Below are 12,408 nucleotides of genomic sequence, written 5' to 3' on the forward strand. Positions count from 1 at the left end.
AAAGTGATGAAGGCATCAAAATAAATCAGTGGTTTGGAGTCCTCACGCAAGTTACCTCGGTTGCTAGGTGGATCTGCAACTGGTAATCGGGTGAATTCTGGTCGTAACCACCGTGTACCCAGGGAGGTAGCTAAGGTTTGATGATTGGGTGGGTGTAGTGGCTGAAAATCCAACTGGATGGGTTTTGAAGCCAGAAAATTCCGACTGCTGCCTTGTACCCCCCCCCCCCCCACCGACAATACGGTCAGTGTCAGTCACTGCACTTTTGTTCCGAACTTCTTTCGATACATTTGTACCCACTGGCACTCATTTCACAAACTTATTACCCCCCCCACCCCAACCCCAACCATTCGAAAATTCGGGCAATATGCTGATAAATTTTCGGGCACTACTGAAAGAGAAATAATTTGCAATGTGTTTTTCAGTGGTTAAACTTATATTATTATTACCATTAATATTGTAACGACTTCCCCAATAATTATAACCAATATGGAAGGGTAATAACACTGAAAATGATTGTATGTTATTGGCATGCGATCTAAAAACCGACGCATGCCTATATGATATGCACATTAACATAAATTTTGGTTATATTTTTCGGGCAAGTCGTTACAGCCCCCCCCCCCCCAAATTAAATTGGGCTCCTACGCCTATGACGGTATTTCTATTAGGCATTTTTTTTGAGTATTCAAAATCATACGAAGTTTTGTACGGTGGAGTATAAGAATCGCGAGATACAATTTCTCAAAATGGCAAGGTAAATGTGGTAAATATGACTGATTAAAATCATACGAAGTTTTGTACGGTGGAGTATAAGAATCGCGAGCTACAATTTCTCAAAGTGGCAAGGAAATTTTTCAATTTTTAGGTCATGCACAATCACAGGAATAAATGAATAGGCATAGATAAACTAGAGTGCGACAGTCTGAAATTCCGACTGTCGCACTCCAATTTTTCAACAATCGTCAGTTTTACCAAGTTTGGGTGGTGAGACACCCCCCTTCTAACGACGTCCCTGCGTGTACCCAGTGTTCTCACTGTGGAGTAAACTCCGGTATCACTTAACACAAGGTAACATGGGATGCGCTGCCTCGTAATATACTCCCTATTTCATTTCCCCAATATTAGGGAACGGGCACCGTCTTTGAAACACCATCTACAACCAAACAACAAATATGTACAGGCTTTGGTTCTAGCCATGAAGTGCTGTCTCTCATGATAATGACGGAGCGCACTAGTTTTCTACCGGAATTGCCCGAAGATGCGGCGTCTGTAATCCGAGGAACCAACGACCTTCTCTGCTAACTCCTCAGGCTTCAACTGGGCTAGACGTTCGCGGTGAATATGGCACACCATCACATGGTTCAGCCTCTATTGAGTCATGGTGCTCCGTAGCCATGTCTTCAAACGCCTCAAAGCATAAAAGATCTCTCGGCTTCCGTCGAACTGGCGGAAGAGACGAGGAGCAACCGCAAGAGAGCTTCGACTTCACCAAACATAGCCCGTACCGCTGGATTCATCGACTTGAATATTTGTCTATACCCTTCAACCGACGACAACTGGAACCGGCCTCGAAAGAAAGGCAGACTAAGCTTAATATTGTCGGAGAGCTCAGGGTACCAACTCACGAGATCTGGGTGGAATTCTCCATTCACCAACATTGATTGATATTCGATGATTTGAATCCTGAGATGTGTAAGCCCTAACCAAATAGAGCCACGACACTACTCTTGTTCTAAATGTGTATGTGTTTGTGTGTGTGTGTGTGTGTGTGGGGGGGGGGCATTTGATAGTGTGTCCCCCACCCATCGAAATGTGGGGGGACGTGTCCCCCGCCATCCCCCCCCCCCGGATTGACGCCCATGCTCCTCTCTTACTATAGCAGTCAATCCTCCATCACCTCTTTCGCGCTCCACGCTTCAGTGTTTATTATCTAATATTCAGTTGAGAATTTCTTTCATCTTCTGATCAAAGCCATAACAATTTGTTGTCTTTTCAATTATCTCAAAGGGCCATCTGTTTGAAATTTGTGTTATCACGTCACACATCGTTGACCTGCCAACAACTCAGTATAAGAAAACCTATAGAATTATATCAATAACAAGGTGATGTTCCAGACCTATCGAAGAATATTAGCTGTACCTCACCTGAACCTGTCTTACAGAGACGTCTATTATTGTAAGTAAAAAGAAAACATTTATGAATGTTTATTTACAGCACTCCAGTATAGGGAAGTATAGCTAAATTGTACATGCTTACACGGGACAGTTTTAATCAAAATATCAATTTCTTTAAAGAAAATTTCCGCTTTTCACCATCGTATATATAAATTTATTAATTTTACGAAATTTAAACTATTTTGTCACGATTTCGTCGTCTTTTTTTCGCAATCCAGCATGAACTAAAGATAGCTGAAACGTTAAATCTGTGATTTAGTGTGTTTTTAGAATCGGGGATAAATTAAAGAGTATATCCAGGGAACCTTTCCTAAAACTCCTAGGGGTGGCAGGACAACACGGTGTCGTTGAATTGAGAAGGTAAAGTACAAAGCCATCTCAAATCGCCAATTAAATGGATCCTTTCTGCATTCATGGCCACGAATTCCATTATTTCCATTATTTTCAACGATGAAGGACCTTTCGATTGGTTAGTTTAATTTATCAGCAAAGATTGGCACTTCTTGATTACACTTTTCCTAAATGTCTCAACAAAAGGACACTTTTTAAATAACAAAGAAAGACAAAGAACGGTACTTGTCAAAAATGGACACTTCTAATCTATGAAGCGGTGCACTTCTTAACGTTTCTGTTACAAAACAGGAGGAACGCGTCCCCTCGGATTCCCCTCATCGGGTTAATCGCCCATGGATATAACACAAATGGTTAAGTCAAAGCTTAGCCTCGTAGACAAGATATAAAATTCAACTTCATATTTTGTAGACCATTAAAACACTAAGCTATCAGCCCATGTTAGATTCCATTACACTTTTCATTTTAAGTAAATGACTCTTTGTACAAATTAGGTTCATCCCTTTGAAGTGACTGGACCGTATTTAGTCTTATACAAATACCATTAGGTCAGTTTCTCTGATACAACACAACATTCAGTGTGAAGTCTTTTATGGCCTCAAATGCGTTGCAAATGTTTCACGTACAAAAGGTGTAAAACGTCATACAAGGGCTTTTTTTGTTGTTGCTTTAATGGAGATAAAGGGAATATGTTATGTGGAGTTATTAGAATTTAAAAACAATGGATTAAATTTAAGACTTAGCATTGCACTGAGGCGCCGACGTCATCGATAGTTTAAGCATATTTTGAAGGTAACTATAAGGTAAGAAGGTAAATATAAGTGGAAAACTGTGTAGCTATGAACAACATTATTACTAGCAGTCAAATTTGTCCTTTTTATTCAGGACTTAATATGTCAAAGAACTCTAGACTAAATTTCTGTCTGAAGTAACCCCAAGAAAACTTTAGACCAAAGTTGGCTTTCTTGAATAGCGCCACCATTTTATGATTACCGGAGCCTTTCACAAAGTTAGCTTTCTTGAATGGCTCCACCACTTTTACACAACTTGTTGGCATCTCCATCTCCTTTTTGGCGCTGGATGCAAATGTATTTTAATGCACTGCATGCGTGTTGTCGACAAACACAAGTTGAATCAGAAAGTTACATCAGGTCAAACATATGATAACGACGAGCATTGAGGATAAATAAATCTTACCCCGTTCGCAATATATCAATTCAGCCATTTTCTTCTTCACGTTAATGCGCGAGAAAGTTCTTGTTAATTGGAAACCATTGTAAGTCGGGTCTTGTCTTTTAAATACAACACCATCTGAAACATGAAGTTCCTCTTGAAAACCCCCAAATGGATTCAAGCTTTTGTCAGCTTGATCTTTTGACTCAGGCCATCCCTGTTGGATACAGTAAGATACTTGTTGTAGTACTGGGTCTATTTTAGTTTCATCCTGAAATTTAACCCATTTTTCCTTAGATACAGGTAAGTCAGCAATAAATAAATGAGCTTGAGATTCTAGCTCTTTCTCTAGCTCTAAATCTTCATATGCATTATTTAGATAAGCTCTGGAAAATGTATCTGGGACAAACATATCCTTCCCTTGTTTGTACTTAATACTAACATTGTACTTTTGTAACCTCAACAATTGCCGTTGCAACCTTGGTGGTGCTTGGAAAAGCGGTTTTCTTATTATCACTTCTAAAGGTTTGTGATCTGATTCAACCTCTATTACTTTACCATAAACAAACTGATTATGCCGTTTACATCCGAAAACAATGGCTAACAACTCTTTCTCTATATAAGCATAGCCTTTCTCAGTTTCAGTTAAAGCCTTGGAAGCATAGCCAATAGGAGACCCATCCTGTATTAATACAGCTCCTAGGCCGGTTTGTGATGCGTCTACTGAAAGTGTTACTTTCTTCGTCACATCATAGTACTTAAGTACTGGAGTTTGTGTGATGAGTCTTTTAAGCTCTTGGAATGCCAGATTGTGGTTTTCATTCCATTCCCACAAAGTTTCTTTCTTTGTTAACTCTCTTAAAGAGGCACTAATATCAGATACGCAAGACTTGTACAAAGTTTGCTAGGTAATGGATCATTCCTAAGAATCTTTCCACATCTTTTTTTATTGCATTGTGGTGTTGGCATACCTAGAACGGCTTCTACTTTGGAATCATCAGGTTTCAAGCCATCTCTATATAGGATATGCCCTAAGTACTTAATTTCTGTCTGTGCAAATTTGCATTTCTTTCCATTAAGCTTAAAATTATTCTCTCTAGCTCTTTAGAGAACATTCCTTAATCTACTATCATGTTCGTCTTTTGTACGACCACACAGTAAAATATATCATCCATATACGATTCTACCACATCAATCCCTTCAAATATTTCTTTTACAACTGTGTGAAACACTTCAGGGGCACTTGAAATACCAAATGGCATACGGAGATACTTGTAACGACCGAAAGGGGTATTAAAAGTACATAACTCTGAACTGTCCTCATCGAGACAACATTGCCAAAACCTAGAAGATGCATCCAAGCAACTAAAATATTGTGCACCTGTTAGTCTATTTGATATCTCTTCGGTGGTAGGTAGCTGATAATGTGACCCTTTAACAGCCTTGTTCAAATCTTTAGGATCCAAACTTACTCTGATTTTCCCATCTGATTTCTCTGCTACCACCACTGAATTGACCCATGATGTTGGCTTGTTTACCTTAACAATAACATTAAGTTGTTCCATTCTATTTAGTTCAGTTTTGAGTGTTTTGTATGCAACATAGCTGGAACCTTTCTGGCCGCATGTACAACAGGAGTTACTTCAGGATCAATCGAGATATTTTGTTGACCTGGAAGACAGCCTAGTCCCTCAAATACATCTTTGAATTCATCTGTCAGTTGACTGGCTACAGAATGATCTGTTTTGTGGACCATATACACTCTTTGAACTAAGCTCATCTCCATGCAAGTGTTGACCCCCAATAACCACCAAGAATTTCACTGAATGTTGATTTCCTTTATACGAGCAGGGAAATACACACATTCCTTTGATTGGTAGCGGTTCACCACTATATGTTGTGAGTTTGGTGTTAGTTGGTTTCAGTCGAGCTTTATTTCTTCTCAGGTTTCGGTACAGCTGGTACGAGATGACATTTGCTTCAGCACCAGTGTCAATCTTCAATTTTACAGGTTTACCATTGATCTAGAGGCCGACTTTCCAGTCACTTTTACACTCAACTCTGTGCTGTTCAGTTGTTTCACTGTTTTACTCTCCCACAAACAGTTCATCCTCAGAATCGTGATTTTGGTCGAGTGCATTACAATGTTTATCTGGTCTGCTGACGACTTGCCGAGTTGCTATTCGTTCCACCCTTATGTCTCCCTCGGTCAGTTTGCATTGTGTGACACATTGTTGCAAAATGGTTCGGTTACACTTCCTGCACTGTTTTCCTTGTGCTGGACAAATACTATGACTAGAGTCATGGCCACATCTCCCACATGTGAATACGCTTTGACTATTGTGATTGAAATTGCTTCTAGGTCTACTAGTACTACTTCTATATTTTCTTTGCTTGTATGTACCTTTATCAATCACATTAACAGCTTCTTGGTTGTCTGTCAAAGTTTTCATTTGAGTACGTGATGCTTCACTAGCCCGACAGAGTTGCAAGGCCCTGTCCAAAGTTAGGTTTTGTGTACGTAATAATTTCTCGCGTAACCCAATATTGGCAATCCCATACACTGTACGGTCTCTAATAAGCCCATCGTTTAACTCTCCGAATTCACATGTTTTGGCTCTCCGTTTCAGTTCAGTGACATACTGATCGATGGTTTCGTCTTACAGCTATGCTCTGGTATTAAACAAATGTCTTTCATAGGTGACATTCTTTTTTGGAATGCAATATTCTTTAATTTTTTCATGAGAACATCGTATTTCCGTTGTTGACCTTCAAAATTGAACGTATTGTACAACTCTAGGCCGTCGTCGCCTATCACGTGTAACAACACTGAACACTTGACTTTATCATCTTCATTGTCGAGCTCGAAGGCCTCTAAATAAGGCTCAAGTCGTTGTTTTCACCTCTTCCTAATGTCAGCGACGTTGCCTCCCAGCTTTAGCGGAGCTGGTGGGTTGAATTTATCCATTTTACCATGGATTTCCCACGACTTCTGACACCATGTGATATGTTATTCAGGACGCCATATTTTAAGATTTATCGATTTGGCCTCAGAGATCAGGCTTATTAATATTCATGACAAAAACCAAAGATGGTTTAGTCTATGTCGGTTTATGATCCAAAGAGGTGATTGTCTTAGATGCGAGAGAATTGAGAATAAAGAAGGTATAATCACCTTAAAAAGTGTTAAGCACGTTGTAATTCTGTGGGCTAAAGTGTGTCTTTGATGCAAGGAATGGTACTTGTCGTTATCTAACCTGTGTTTTCTACTCTACGTTTATGTGGTGCTCTCTGAAGCATGGACACTTCGAAGTTCGGACACCTTAGATTTAATCACCCCAAAACTATAACTTTCTTTCTTCAAACTTTCTTCACCTATGTAAGTACCTTGCTAGCATACATGTTATTTCGGGGAGAAAGTAATTGTATAGCTTCGTAGTTTTTCGTGAAATTGTCCCTTGCATTGAGTAAGTGGGCCACCATATTTGTCTCTCTTACTGGTCCAACATAGTCTGCAAAAGGCTGATAACGTCATATCGTCCTTCAAATAGTTACGACCGACTTGTGTGGTCAACGGTCCTATATTGTCTTATTTAATAGCGGAATATTGGAAAATTCTGTACTATTTTCCGTTACTATTCAAAATAGAACCTGACAAAATAAGGAGATGCAGTGTTTTACATCAGAATATGTTGAACCTATTGGATGTTCATTGTGTGTGTGTCAGTGCATATGCAGGCGAAAGATGCTGAGCTTCATGTATGAGCTTCGATATTCTATGAGTCAGCCTTAACTTCCATTCCCATTTGAACGCAATTTTGGCTTCTAAATAAAATTAACATGGTAAGCCTTGTTCAGAGAATACCGGTTTTTAAGAGAAACCTGAAAAATATATGTATTGTACTGCTTTAATACTTAATTTCAAGAGTTCCTTGGCAACACTGGCGTTATCTAGCACTTTGAACTAGCCATGCACTAACATAGTTTCGTTTTAGCTTGAGCTGGTTGCTTTAACAAACACGTCGAGTCTAACAGTCCATGAACGTTACCAAGAATGATAAAAATGATAAAAATAGTTGTATGTAATATATATATATATATTTGAGGATCCTGTTTCTAGCTTACAGCAAAAGATGGAGAAGGCGATGAGGGAGATGTGGATGACATGGGGTGTGAAGTGGTTCCTCAATTAATTCGGGTAATTTCCATCCATTTCTCGGTTACAACGTGTCCACGAATATATAGCTGTGACGGGGAGAGCCTACAAATATGATTTTGTATTCTAATAAAACTGAATCTGTGTTCAAAGGTCGTTATTTGTGCTCAGTTAAATATGGAAAGTAAATATTGGAGTACTCGGCAATGTTGATTATAGTTAACTCATATGGAGGATACATCTCCCATCTCCCGGGATCCACGACAATAAACAAAGAACCTCAAAATTCAGAATGGAATGTGACTAAATGTTACCCTTCTTGCTGTAGCCTATCACATACAGCATTGCTAAATTATTAGTCTGACCATCGTGTATTTTGAAGCATTCTTTCAATCGTGTATTTTGAAGCTGCTAAAAGTGGTAATAGGGTTTTAGATATGATCAAGAGGAACTTCAGTTTTCTGAAAGAGGATATAGTAGTTAGGCTTTATAAGCAGTTGGTTAGGCCTCATCTGGAGTATGCTGTGTTTGATTTCCCAACCTTTAATGAATCCATGCAGTGGTAAGTCCTCTAGTCATATGTATTTTACATTGTCATTCTACTGTATACATATATACACACATGTGTATATATGAAGTCAAACGCATATATGCAGGCGCGTATCCAGGATTTTCTAACCCGGGGGGCGCGAATTACTATCTAAGCGGAGCGCCACCATCAGTTGACGCTCAGCGTACAAGAACATTTCTGGTTTTGATACCCCCCAGATCACCGGAAATGGCACTTCTCGGGCTTGAAAATGAGCAACCAGATGTACACTTTTGCCTGAGAAGCAAGTATTTCACAATAGTTTTTTCCCCATCCATAAACTTTTTGAAGATTGTCACCAGTCACAAATCATGTTCGACCTCATCGCATGTCCTATGGATCATTGCTTTTGTAGGTGATTCTACGTCGCGGCCCACAATATCCGTCAGCCCCACTTTTGAAGGTTTTAAGCCCATTATTTGTTGAGAATTTGAAAATTCACATTCTCGTGCATTAACTCACTTGAAAACATACCCATAATGTTGCACAAAATTTCATCTATGGACAGCCAATACAGAAAAACCTCCCTCAAGCCTAACAGACCGGTAAAAATTGCACGAGTAGAGGGAAGTGTGATGAAGAATGATAGTCAGAAATTTTCTAAAATTCAGACAGAGTTAATTTATTGGTTTAGAAATATTGCAACCTCTTATAACGGCTATTATAAAACTTGGTTGAAGGAAATGAAAAAAAAGCAGATATTTCCGTAACCGAATACTACACACATAGGCGTAGAAGGCGGGGGGGGGGGGAGGGGGCCCTAATTCGCCATTACTAATGTAAAAGAGAGTTTTGACATAATTGGACCTCCATGCTTTTTCTCTATCTACATAAGACATTTCATTGTTTACATTAGCATCCCGTTGTATACTGCGCAACTCTCACGGATCGTACGGTAAACGATGGCATGCGATGCTTGCTTATATGATATTGACATTAACGTGCTGAACGCGCGCGGAGCGCGCGAAAATTTTGGGTTATTTTTTTCGGGCAAGTCGGACAGTTTTGAGTCTGTTCACCTTGGGACGCCATTTTCATGCTCACTGATATGATGTGATATCTGCTGTTAGCTTTACAAATTCGAACAGGCGCCTAGCGAGGAATTTGCCAAGGGATGGGGAAGCCTGTAGGCAAATTATCTAAGCGTAGCGCCACTATAAGTTGGCGCGAAGCGTACAAGAAAATTTTGGCCGAAAATGCCTCCCAGATCGCTGGAAATGGCACTTCCCAGGCCTTATAAGTTGCATCTTAGTACTTTCCATTTTCAAATTACTAGCAATATTATAAAAAAAATATGCTGAAGGGGGGCCCCCCGGGGGCGGTCGCCCCCTTCCCGAAATGCATCATTTTCCCCGAAGACGCGGTCGAGTTCGAGACCAGCCACAGTTGGTTTCATAGCACAATTCTACAATTGTTTAAGGCGTATATACACACACACGCGTTATGGTAGACCATATATAGTATGTATATAGATCATGAGTGAGAGAGGAAAAATGGAAACGTCAAAAATGGAGTTGTAGGTGTACGGGGTAGGGTGAGGCACACGCCCCTTCCGAAATCCTTGATCCGTCACTGGCTACCCTGTGTATATAATAAGGACCAGCGCTGTAATGATGGCACTGCTCCTCTTTCTCTTCCAGGTGTCTTGGCGTTTTTATTTTACTCCCTCCTTTTCTCCTTTTCCTCTCTTTCTTCTTTTTCTTTTCCCTCCCTTCCTCTCCTCCTCCTCTTTTTTTCCCCTCTTTTTTCCTCTTTTCTTCTCTTTTTTTTTCTCTCTCTTTTTCTTACCCGGGGGCGCGCGCCCCCAACGCCCCCCCTGGATACGCGCCTGATATGTATACAACAATGACCAGTATAAACTAATATAAACTTTGGTCAGGAAAACCAATTTTATTCTCACTGCCAATTAAACTGAGTGTAAAACTGTGTTGGCTTTACAGGACAGTTTTAGTCTTACACTCTTTGGTGGGTTGGTGGTGATATAATCTTGTCAAATATTGACTAGTCTCAAATAACAGTCAGTACACATCTCAAAGGTTGACGATTCACGGATCAAAGAGCTTACACTTTGACTGGCCTGTATGTACGGTAGTACTCTGTGTAGAACTAACACTGTAGTATGGCAGCGTGTGTTTGAGTGTATGTCATAGATATAAATAACCACACACTATCACAAAACTTATGCTCTGGCGATTGAGTTGTTACGGTCACATGACAATATAAACTATTTGGTTTCCTTGTCCACATGATCATCAGTTGGTTGAGTTGTCTGGTGCTTTTGAAATACAATACTGGACATTGTCTAGTGTTATAGTTTAGTGAGTTCTCCATCTGCAGTACGGTTGAAGTGGTGAACTGGGTTTGAAGAGAGAAACCGTCTGTGTAGAAGACTCAACCAGTGTTTAACACAACGAATTTGTTAGTTATAGGCCTCTGCTTCACCTTTTGCCGAAATCTCCTGACAAAACTGGAAAGCAAAAATTCTTTAGAACCCAAAGGCGACACACCTGGCTTATGTAAAAGGTATACATGCTAATGAATCAGGAAAATGTATACAGTACACGGTATACCGTAGCTTCAGTGCAGGTAATGTTACAAACTGTAGAAAAATTGACCATGATTGCAATATGGGTAACTTTGAATAATATGTTGGAATCAGATAATTTGACTGATGTTTGTTATAAAAGAAAACACTTTTGTTTGTGTTTTTCCTAGTTATTTTAAGAAGTTCTCTGCAAAATGACTAGCACTTAAGGGGCTAAAAAACCTTGTTGTGATTGTGTGAAATGCAGGTTACCTGCCAAGTGTTGAAAGAGATGTTTGTGAATATTTGTAATTGAATTCATGAAGCATATGCAGCATGACACATCTTTATCATTTTCATTTGACATCATTCCTAATGTTGTATAGGTTATTTATTTAATTGTTTTTTTTTTTATACCATTCATTTCTGCAGATGTAGAGAGCTTAGGATGTTGCGTCTATCTGCTGGTGCTCTTTTCTTATTTGCTGGTTTGCTGCACCTTCCCTTTTCCCTCTGTGTTTGTATCAAGGTGAGACTTAATCATTTAACTCTTGTTCTAAGTCGGTTTTGGCACATACTGTAGTCAGCTTAACAGGGAGTGCGTTTATGGAAATGTTTGATTTTTACCGTTCGCTGGCAAAAAAGCGTCGACTGTATCAGGTGTCTTTTTGCTGACAAACCTTGTTTTTAATAACACACATGCACTTACCTCATATGCATATATGCATTATCCTCTAATACTACCCTCAAAACGAATGGTACAAGAGGCAGGCGTAGTCAGGGCCGATGGATGGTATCCCCACCCCATGTTTAGAGACTTGACCAATTTGAGGACAGCATTGGAGGATATTGCGCATATGTATATATGAGGTACGTGGGTTGCTTGACAAATTCTCAAAACTGGTAAGTGGTTTTGGGAAACGTACCGCACTGCTTGATTTCAACATACAGTTTAGCTCCTCAGCTACTGTAGCCAGGTTTTATATCATGTACCAATTTGTGGAATAAGGAGTATTTTTTCCAGTTGAAAGGCGAACCTGTCTGGTGTAGTAAATGTTCGGAATAGTTAAAATTACTGTGTTTGGCCAAACAAAAAATCCAGGAGTATGTACACCTTTTTTGTATCAAATGGTGGGTAGGACTAGATGTATTAGTTTGTGTTATAATCGGTTTGTTTAGGCTTAGTAAGGACAATAAGAAGAAAAGGCACTAAGAAATTTGAAAGAATAAATATCAGTTGCCCAGGTTTTAAAGATAGTAGCCTAACTTTTGAGCCAATTCAGTATTGAGTGGTCCATATGAAACCAATAATTTGGCCAATTACTATAGTATTTTAGAGTCCTCTTAAATTCACTTTTAAGTTAAATACTGATTGGTTATAAACGTAGAAGAATCAAATCCAACAAGGTGAAATACTGACGATTCCCTCTGTCTCTCT

The 12,408-nt window shown here is 39.5% G+C and overlaps 1 protein-coding gene across 2 annotated transcripts in view; it reads left to right on the forward strand.

Annotated features, from left to right (window-relative positions):
- The first annotated feature begins 10,621 nt into the window (after positions 1-10,621).
- Positions 10,622-12,408, forward strand: part of LOC139984262 (uncharacterized) — a 28,357-nt gene continuing 26,570 nt past the window's right edge. Inside the window, exons 1-2 of one of the 2 annotated variants that reach the window (XM_071998094.1) lie at positions 10,622-10,969; positions 11,403-11,499. The gene's annotated coding sequence lies outside the window, so the exon portion shown is untranslated. Of the gene's footprint in view, positions 10,970-11,013; positions 11,033-11,402; positions 11,500-12,408 lie in introns of those variants that run through there. The other variant, XM_071998097.1, reaches the window with a different exon arrangement.

Source organism: Apostichopus japonicus, chromosome 17 (genome assembly GCF_037975245.1).
Source record: "Apostichopus japonicus isolate 1M-3 chromosome 17, ASM3797524v1, whole genome shotgun sequence".
NCBI classification, from domain to species: domain Eukaryota; kingdom Metazoa; phylum Echinodermata; class Holothuroidea; order Aspidochirotida; family Stichopodidae; genus Apostichopus; species Apostichopus japonicus.